Source organism: Heterocephalus glaber, unplaced genomic scaffold (assembly GCF_053883595.1).
Source record: "Heterocephalus glaber isolate CG9 unplaced genomic scaffold, H.glaber_assembly_v1.0 deba00001461, whole genome shotgun sequence".
NCBI classification, from domain to species: Eukaryota; Metazoa; Chordata; class Mammalia; order Rodentia; family Bathyergidae; genus Heterocephalus; species Heterocephalus glaber.
The window spans coordinates 31,289,189-31,298,466 of NW_028258308.1; the positions used below are offsets into that span (position 1 = coordinate 31,289,189).

Genomic DNA, 9,278 nt, shown 5'->3' on the forward strand with positions numbered 1-9,278 from the left:
CATCATCAGAGCTCAAGCACATAAGACATTCAGACTCATTACTGAGCTGTACATAGTGCTGACTTCTGACAGAAGGCACCTTCAGCCCTCTTGGGAACTGGGAAGTTAAAGTCACATGTATGGGGTTTTCTTTGGAAAGCACCCTCCTTTCTGGCTTGGATCCTAACCCTACTCTTCCCTCTCCATTCCCAACACAGCTCCTCCATCTGGCACTTCTCTAGGGTGGGAAGACAAAAGTTTCTCTGAATCGCCACTTCCAGCCCTTCATGTGACTACAGTTTTTAATAGTAGCTACTGTTCTCAAACTAAAAAAGATTCTCTTGTTTCCATGACAGGAAAAATAGCTCAAATCCAAAGTCATTGCCATAGCTCTGGCCAACAAATAGGGAAATGCCCTGGGAGAGAGCAGGGCTATCTGAAAGACTCCCAGCAGGTGGGTTGAGTGTCACATGGGTGTTTCTTTGCAATTACCAGTACCACACCACTGCCAGGGCCACCAGCTCCCAGCCTGCACACTCTGCTGCTTTCCAATGGGTCAGGCAGCTCAAACTTGCTATTTTCAGAAGCAAGACCAGCACCACCTAAGGTATGTCATTCAAAAGCAACTTTATTTTTACCTCCCACTGTCCCTTCAAAACATATTTGCAGGGAAACTGGATCACTGTTGATAGAAATAGAAATTAGTAAATGTTACAGCCACTCTGGGAAAAGAATGGCAGCTCTTTAAAAAAACAAAACAGGCAACCAGTGATTAAGCAATTACATCCCTTGGTGTTTATACTAGAGAGTAGATAAACACATATGTATTCACACACAAATGTGAGCACAAATGTTTATAGATCCCGTGTTCATGATAGTCAAAGACTAGAAACAGCTCAGATGTCCTTAAATGGGTGAATGGTTAAGCAAATTGTGATACAGCCATACCATGGAATACTACTCCGCAATTAAAAGGAAAAACTATAGGTATGGGCTTCTGGGGAACTGTTCCACCACTCTCAGCCCAGAAGAAGGGGCTTCTGGGTTGCCATTCCACTGCTCCCAGCCAAGAGGAAGGGGGTTTGGGGCCACCATTCCACCTCTGCCAGCACAGAGGAGGTGAGCCACGTGGGCTCCAACAGCACCCTCCCCTTATGAAATGGGAAGACATGTAAACAAGTCTCAAAACCAAACTTCCAGATCACCTACACCAACCCCAAAGGGAAAGGATGTGGAGCACTCTGAAACTCAATGACCTGGACTCCCTGAACTGGCAACAAAAGAGGATCTGGAAAAAACGAAATCAGAAATAATTTCTCAGATATCAGCAGAGATTGTGCTAGTAGTCCAAGATAAGATTAATAAACCTAGAGAGGAGCTGAGGAACATGATGGAACACTAGCATAGGAAACAAATGGAATCCATAACACAGATGCAAACAGATTTCGAGGAGACTAAAAACTCCATTGAAATTCTACACAGCAGAATGAGCCAATATGAGGATAGAATTTCAGATATAGAAGATAAGATTGCAATGGGTGACCAGGAAAAGAAAAATTGCTTTAAAATTGTAAGGAACCATGAGAAATCAATCCAGCAGCTGCTAGATGACGCAAAGAAGAATAACATAAGACTGATTGGAGTCAATGAAGAAACAGGAGACAGTGCAGATGACATAAAAAAACTGTTCACAGAAGTAATGACAGAAAAATTCCCAAGCAGGGGAAAAGAACTTGATATACACATAAGTGAAGTATGTAGAACTTCAAATAGCTTTGAAGAAAAAAAAAATCTACACATAGGCATACAATTGATAAGACTCCAGGAACCCAACAAAAGAACAAAGTCTTACAAGCAGTAAGAGAAAAGAAACAAATCACATACAAAGGAAAGCCCAACAGGATTATAGCAGACATCTCAATGCAAACCCTCAAGGCAAGAAGAGCTTGGAGTGACTTATTCCAAGCCCTAAAGGAAAACAGCCTCCAACCCAGATTGATGTACCCTGAAAAACTATCTTCCAAGATTGATGGAGAAATAAGATACTTTCATGACAAAGAGCACCTTAGGAACTTCATGAATACCAAACCAGCACTCAAAAAAATTTTAGAAAATATCCTAGGAATAGACAATGAGGATCACAACCCCAAGAAACCCAGCAGAATGAACTCATCAGGAAGGACAAGAAATTAAATGCAAATGGGGAGAATCCAACGAAAAGAGAAAATCATGACAAGGATAAGTCAATACATTTCAGTTGTAACCATCAATGTTAATGGTCTCATTTCACCAATGAAAAGAAACAGATTGGCAGAATAGGTCAAGAAGCAAAATCCAACAATATGCTACATGCAAGAAGCACACTTAATTCAAAAGGAAACTCATAGACTAAAAGTTGAAGGGTGGAAAACAATACTCCATGTGACAGGAACCCAAAATAAAGCAAGAGTAGCTATCCTCTTGGCAGATCGAGTAGATTTCAAACCAACAATGATTAAGAGAGATGAACAAGGACACTACATCCTTGTAAAGGGAAGAATCCAAGAGGAAGAGATGACAATCATAAATATCTATGCACCAAACACTAGTGCACCCAACTATATAAAACAAATACTAACGGACATGAAAAGTCATATATGCACTAATACAATTGTAGTGGGGGACCTCAGCACCCCACTGTCACAAATAGATAGATCAACTAGACAAAAAATAAGCAGCAAAATACTAGAACTCACTCAAACTCTTGAAAAAATGAACTTAATAGATGTTTAAAGAGTGTTCCACCCCACAAAATCAGAATACACATTTTTTGCAGCTGCACATAGGTCATTCTCCAAAATAGACCACATACTCGCTCATAGAACATGTTTAAGTAAGGGAAAAGGAATTGAAGTTATCCCTGGTACATTTTCAGACCATAATGCAATGAAATTGAAGATCCATAGCAAAAGAAACTGCAAAAATTTCATAAACACATGGAAATTGAACAACACACTTCTGAATAACCAATGGGTCACAGAGGAAATTAAAAAAGAAATCAGACAGTTCCTTCAATTAAATGACAATGAAAATACAACATATCAAAATCTATGGGATCCAATGAAAGCAGTCTTACGAGGGAAATTCACAGCAGTGACTGCTCCTATTAGGAAAACAGAGCAAGCCCAATTAAAGAACCTGATGCTGAACCTTAATCTTCTAGAAAAAGAAAAAGAAGAGCAGGACAAACTCAAAACTCATACAGGGGAGGAAATTATAAAGATCAGAGCAGAAATCAATTCAATAGAGACTAAGAGAATGGTACAAAAAATTAATGAAGCCAAGAGTTGATTCTTCGAAAGAATGAACAAAATTGACAAACCTTTAGCCAACCTTGTCAGAAAAAGGGAAAGAAAAGGCCCAAATCCATGCAATTAGGAATGAAAAGGGTGAAACTACAACAGACCCAGCAGAAATCCAGATGATCATCAATACCTACTTCCAGAACCTATACGCCAATAAGATGGACAACACAGAACAAATGGACAGATTCCTACATACATATGAATTACCAAAGTTGAACGAAGAAGACCTAAAAATTCTGAACAACCCAATATCAACCAATGAAATTGAAAATGTAATTAAAAACTTATCAACTAAGAAAAGCCCGGGCCCTGATGGCTTCACTGCTGAATTCTACAAGACATTTAGAGAGGAACTGCTGCCGCTGCTGTTTAAACTCTTCAATGATATTGAAAGGGAAGCAATACTGCCAAATTCATGCCTGGAAGCAAGCATCACCTTGATCCCCAAACCAGAGAAAGACCCAACTGAAAAAGACAACTATAGGCCAATCTCACTAATGAACATAGATGCAAAAATCCTTAATAAGATAATGGCAAACAGAATGCAGAAGATCATCAAGAAGATCATACACCCTGATTGAGTGGGATTCATCCCAGGGATGCAGGGATGGTTGAATATATGAAAATCAATCAGTGTAATACACTATATCAATAGAGCCAAGGACAAAAACCATATGATTATCTCCATAGACGCAGAAAAAGCATTTGACAAAATCCAACATGCATTTATGATAAAAACCCTACAAAAAAGTGAAATAGATGGTCTCTACCTCAAACTGATAAAAGCCATCTATGAAAAACCAAAAGCCAACATCATACTAAATGTTCAAAAACTGAAATCCTTCACACTAAAATCAGGAACAAGACAAGGATGTCCACTATCACCACTCTCGTTCAATATAGTTATGGAAACATTAGCCATGGCAATTAGATAAGAGAAAGAAATAAAAGGAATAAAGATAGGAAATGAAGAAGTCAAATTGTCATTCTGTGCAGATGACATGATACTCTATATAGAAGACCCCAAGAACTCCACCAAAAGTCTTCTAGACATAATAACCAAATTCAGTCAAGTAGCTGGTTACAAGGCCAACACACAAAAATCAATAGCTTTCCTCTACACCAATGACAGACTCACTGAGAGAGAAATAGGGCAAATAATTCCTTTCACAATAGCCTCCAAAAAACTGAAATACCTAGGAATCAACCTAACAAAAGAAATCAAAGCCTCTTCTCTGAAAACTATGGCACTCTGAAAAGAGATATTGAAGATGATATCAGAAAATGGACAGGCATCACCTGCTCCTGGGTAGGAAGGGTTAATATAGTGAAAATGGCCATACTTCCAAAACTGCTATATAGATTTAATGCAATTCTAATTGAGATCCCAGCAGCATACTTCATAGACCTTGAGAAAACAATCCAAAAATTCATTTGGAACAAGAAGAGACCCAGAATAGCAAAAGCAATTCTAGGTAACAGAGACATGGCAGGGGGTATCACAATCCCCATCCTGCAACTCTACTACAGAACTACTGTGATTAAAAACAGCATGGTACTGGCAAAGAAACAGACTTGACGACCAGTGGAACAGATTAGAAGATGCAGAAACAATACCAGACACACTCAGCCATCTCATCTTCAATAAAGGAGCCAAACACCCTCACTGGAGGAAAGATAGCCTCTTTAATAAATGGTGCTGGAAAAATTGCCAAAGATTAAAATTAGACCTATATTGCTCATCATGCACAAAACTAAAATCAAAATGGATTAAAGATCTCAATATTAAAATAGAAACTCTGAACCAGTTGGAACAGAGGTTAGGTAGAACCCTTGAAGACATCGGTGTAGGAAAAGATTTTATGAACAAAACCTCAGTTGCCTGTGAACTAGCACAAACAATCAACAAGTGGGATCTCTTCTTATTAAAAGGCTTCTGCACAGCAAGAGAAACCACCAGCAGTGTGTAGAGACAACCCACAATGTGGGAAAAAATCTTCACCTGCTCTTCCTCAGACAAAGGTCTACTATCTCGAATCTATAAAGAACTTAAAAAGATCAGACCTCCCAAATTTAAAGACCCAATCCAAAAATGGGCATCTGAAATGAACAGAAATTTCTCAGACAAAGAAGTAGAAATAGCAAATAAATACATGAAAAAATGCTCACCATCACTGGTCATTCAAGAGATGCAAATGAAAACAAAGCTGAGATTCCACTTCACTCCAGAAAGAATGGCTGCTATCATGAAATCAACCAATAACAAATGCTGGCAAGGCTGTGGGGAAAGAGGAACCCTACTCCACTGCTGGTGGGAGTGTAGACTGGTGCAAGCACTGTGGAAATCAGTATGGAGATACCTCAAAGAACTAGGACTGGAAGTCCCATTTGACCCCGCTATTCTACTGCTGGGGATCTTCCCCAAAGAATTAAAAGAATCATACCACAGTGATATATGTGCACCCATGTTCATAGCAGCACAGTTTGTGATAGCCAAAACTTGGAAACAGCCCAAATGCCCATCAACTGGAGACTGGATAAAGAAAATGTGGTTTTTTAATAAAATGGAGTACTACTCAGCCATAAAAAATGAGAAATTAGAAATATTTATAGCGAAATGGATGCACATTGAGGAGATACTCTTAAATGAAATAAATAGGACACACATGTGTAAATACCAAATAGTTTCTCTGGTGTGAGAAACTGAAAGTGTAAATAAGGACTAAATGTATAATAGGTCATGTGAAATAGGAAGAAAAGGGGCAAAGGGGAAGGAAGTGGGAGGGCCAGGGGAAAGGATAGAAGGGAATGGGATTAATATGAGAAAATGGAAAAATAGGAACAAAATCTTTGTAAATAGGGAGGACTGGACGGGTTGAAGGGAGGGCTGGGCAAGGGTGAAAAATAAGAACCAAGAGAGACAATGTAAAGGTGCAAATTTCCAATGATGAATGTCATTATATTGTATACCTAAAATGTACCAAAGATAAGAGTGAATAATCGATAATGTAAAATAGGAAGAAAAGGTCCAAAAGGGTAGGGGTAGTTGGAGGGTCAGGGGAAAGGAAAGAAGGAAAAGGAAAAATGATGAGAAATGGAAAAAATGGAAATAAAGTCTTTGTAAATAGGGAAGGGTGGAGGGCATGATGAGAGGGCTAGGAATGGGGCAAAAATAAGACCCAAATGCATTATGTAAAGGTCCAATTCCCAATGAGAAATGTAATTGTATTGTATACCTACAATGTACCAATAAAAGAATTTAATAAAAAAATATAATAAATAAATAAATAAATACCAAATAGTTTCTCTAGTGTGAAAATCTAAAAGTGTAAATAAAGTTCAAATAGTATAATTGATAATGTGAAATAGGAAGAAAATCTCTAAAGGAGTAGGGGAAGTGGAATACATAGGGGGAAGGAAATAAGGGAAAAGAAAAAATATGAGAAAAGTTAAAATGGAAACAAAGTCTTTGCAAATAGGGAAGAGTGGAGGGGGTGAAGGAAGGGCAGGGAAATGGGGAAAAAATAAGAACCAAGATACATCATGTAAAGGTACAAGATCCCAACAATGGCTTTTTCACAATGGGTTTGCCACAAGAGCACAGGTATAATGAAAACCACCACTAAATCAAAGCCAACATGGGAAAGGAAAAGACTCATATCAATATCGTTGTCATCAGACACATGGATTTGGGCAAGTCCACCACTACTGGCCATCTGATCTACAAATGTGGTGGCATTGACAAAGGACCATTGAAAAATTTGAGAAGGAGGCTGCTGAGATGGGGAAGGGTTCTTTCAAGTACACCTGGGTCTTGGATAAACTCAAAGCCAAGCATGAGCATGGTATCACTATGGACATCTCCCTGTGGAAATTTGAGACCAGCAAGTATTATGTGGCTATCATTGATGCTCCAGGACACACAGACTTTATCAAAAACATGATTACAGGTGCATCTCAGGCTGATTGTGCTGTCCTGATTGTTGCTGCTGGTGTTGGTGAATTTGAAGCTGGTATCTCCAAGAACAGGCAGACCCGTGAGCATGCCCTTCTGGCTTATATGCTGGGTGTGAAACAACTCATTGTTGGTGTTAACAAAATGGATTCCACTGAGCCACCCTACAGCCAGAAGAGATATGAGGAAATTGTTAAAGAAGTCAGCACCTACATTAAAAAAATTGGCTACAACCCTGACACAGCAGCTTTTGTGCCAATTTCTGGTTGGAATGGTGACAACATGCTGGAGCCAAGTGCTAACATGCCTCGGTTCAAGGGATGGAAGGTCACTCGTAAAGATGGCAATGCCAGTGGAACCACACTGCTTAAAGCTTTGGATTGCATTCTGCCACTCACTTGCCCAACTGACAAGCCTTTGCAGCTGCCCCTCCAGGATGTCTACAAAATTGGTGGTATCGGTACCGTCTCTGTGGGCAGAGTGGAGGCTGGTGCTCTCAACCCTGGCATGGCGGCCACCTTTGCACCAGTCAATGTCACAATTGAAGTAAAGTCTGTTGAAATGCACCATGAGGTTTTGAGTGAAGCTCTTTCAGTGACAATGTGGGCTTCAATGTCAAGAATGTGTCTGTCAAAGATGTTCATCGTGGCAATGTTGGTGGTGACAGCAAAAATGACCCACCAATGGAAGCAGCTGGTTTCACTGCTCAGGTGATTATCCTAAACCATCCAGGCCAGATCAGTGCTGGCTATGCTCCTGTACTGGACTGCCATACAGCTCACATCGCTTGCTAGTTTGCTGAGCTGAAAGTAAAGATTGACCGCCGGTCTGGTAAGAAGCTGGAAAATGGCCCCAAATTCTTGAAATCTGATGATGCTGCCATCATTGACATGGTTCCAGGCAAGCCCATAGGTGTCGAGAGCTTCTCTGACTATCCACCTCTGGGTCATTTCGCTGTTCGTGATATGAGACAGACAGTTGCCGTGGGTGTCATCAAAGCAGTGGACAAGAAGGCTGCTGGAGCTGGCAAATCACCAAGTCTGCCCAGAAAGCACAGAAGGCTAAATGAACATCATCCCTAACACCTGCCACCCCAGTCTTAATCAGAGGTGCAAAACTGGTCTCAGACCTGTTCCTCCCAATTGGCCATTTAAGTTTAATAGTAAAAGACTGGTTAATGATAACAATGCATCGTAAAACCTTCAGGAGGAAAGGAGAATGTGTTTTGTGGACCATTTGTTTTCTTTTTTGTGTGTGACAGTTTTAAGTTATTAGTTTTTAAAATCACTTTTTAATGGAAACAACTTGACCAAAAATCTGTCACAGAATTTTGAGACCCATTAAAACAAAGCTTAATTGAAAAAAAATCCCAGCGATGAATGTAACTGTATTGTATACCTAAAGTGTACCAATAAACTTAATGAAAAAAGTATTTTCTCCTGATTCTATCTTGACCCCCTCAGCACCTCATTCATCCCTTTAAATCATTAAGGACAGCCTAGATGACACTAACACATACACAAAAATCCTACTGTCACTTAAATTATATGCCTTGTATTAGTCAGCTTTCTGTCACTGTGACAAAATACCTGAGAAAAACAACTCATAAAGAGGAAAAGTTTACTTTGGCTCATTGTTTCTGAGGTTTCAATCCATGGTCAGTTGGCCCTATTGCCTTTGGGCTCATGTTGAGGCAGAATATCATGGTGTAAGTGTGTGGTGGAAGAGGCTATTTACCTCATGGCTACTGACAAGCAGAAAGAGGAAAGGGTCTGGGGTCCCAAATCCCTTTCAAGGGCATGATTTCCATGATCTAACTTCCTCCAACTGGGCTCCACCTCTTAAAGGTTCCATCACCTCCCAACAGCACCACAGGCTGGGGACCAGGTCCCCCTCTGGGGGACATTTAAGTTCTAAAACATAACGTGCCCCTCCACTGAGGCAGGCAGGTCAGAATGCTTGCCATCCCCAGAGAAGAAGACTATCATACAGGGGAATAA

The 9,278-nt window shown here is 40.0% G+C and overlaps 1 pseudogene; it reads left to right on the plus strand.

Annotated features, from left to right (window-relative positions):
• Positions 1-6,703: 6,703 nt before the first annotated feature.
• LOC101705892 (elongation factor 1-alpha 1 pseudogene) lies at positions 6,704-8,637 on the plus strand (annotated as a pseudogene).
• The last annotated feature ends 641 nt before the right edge of the window (positions 8,638-9,278 follow it).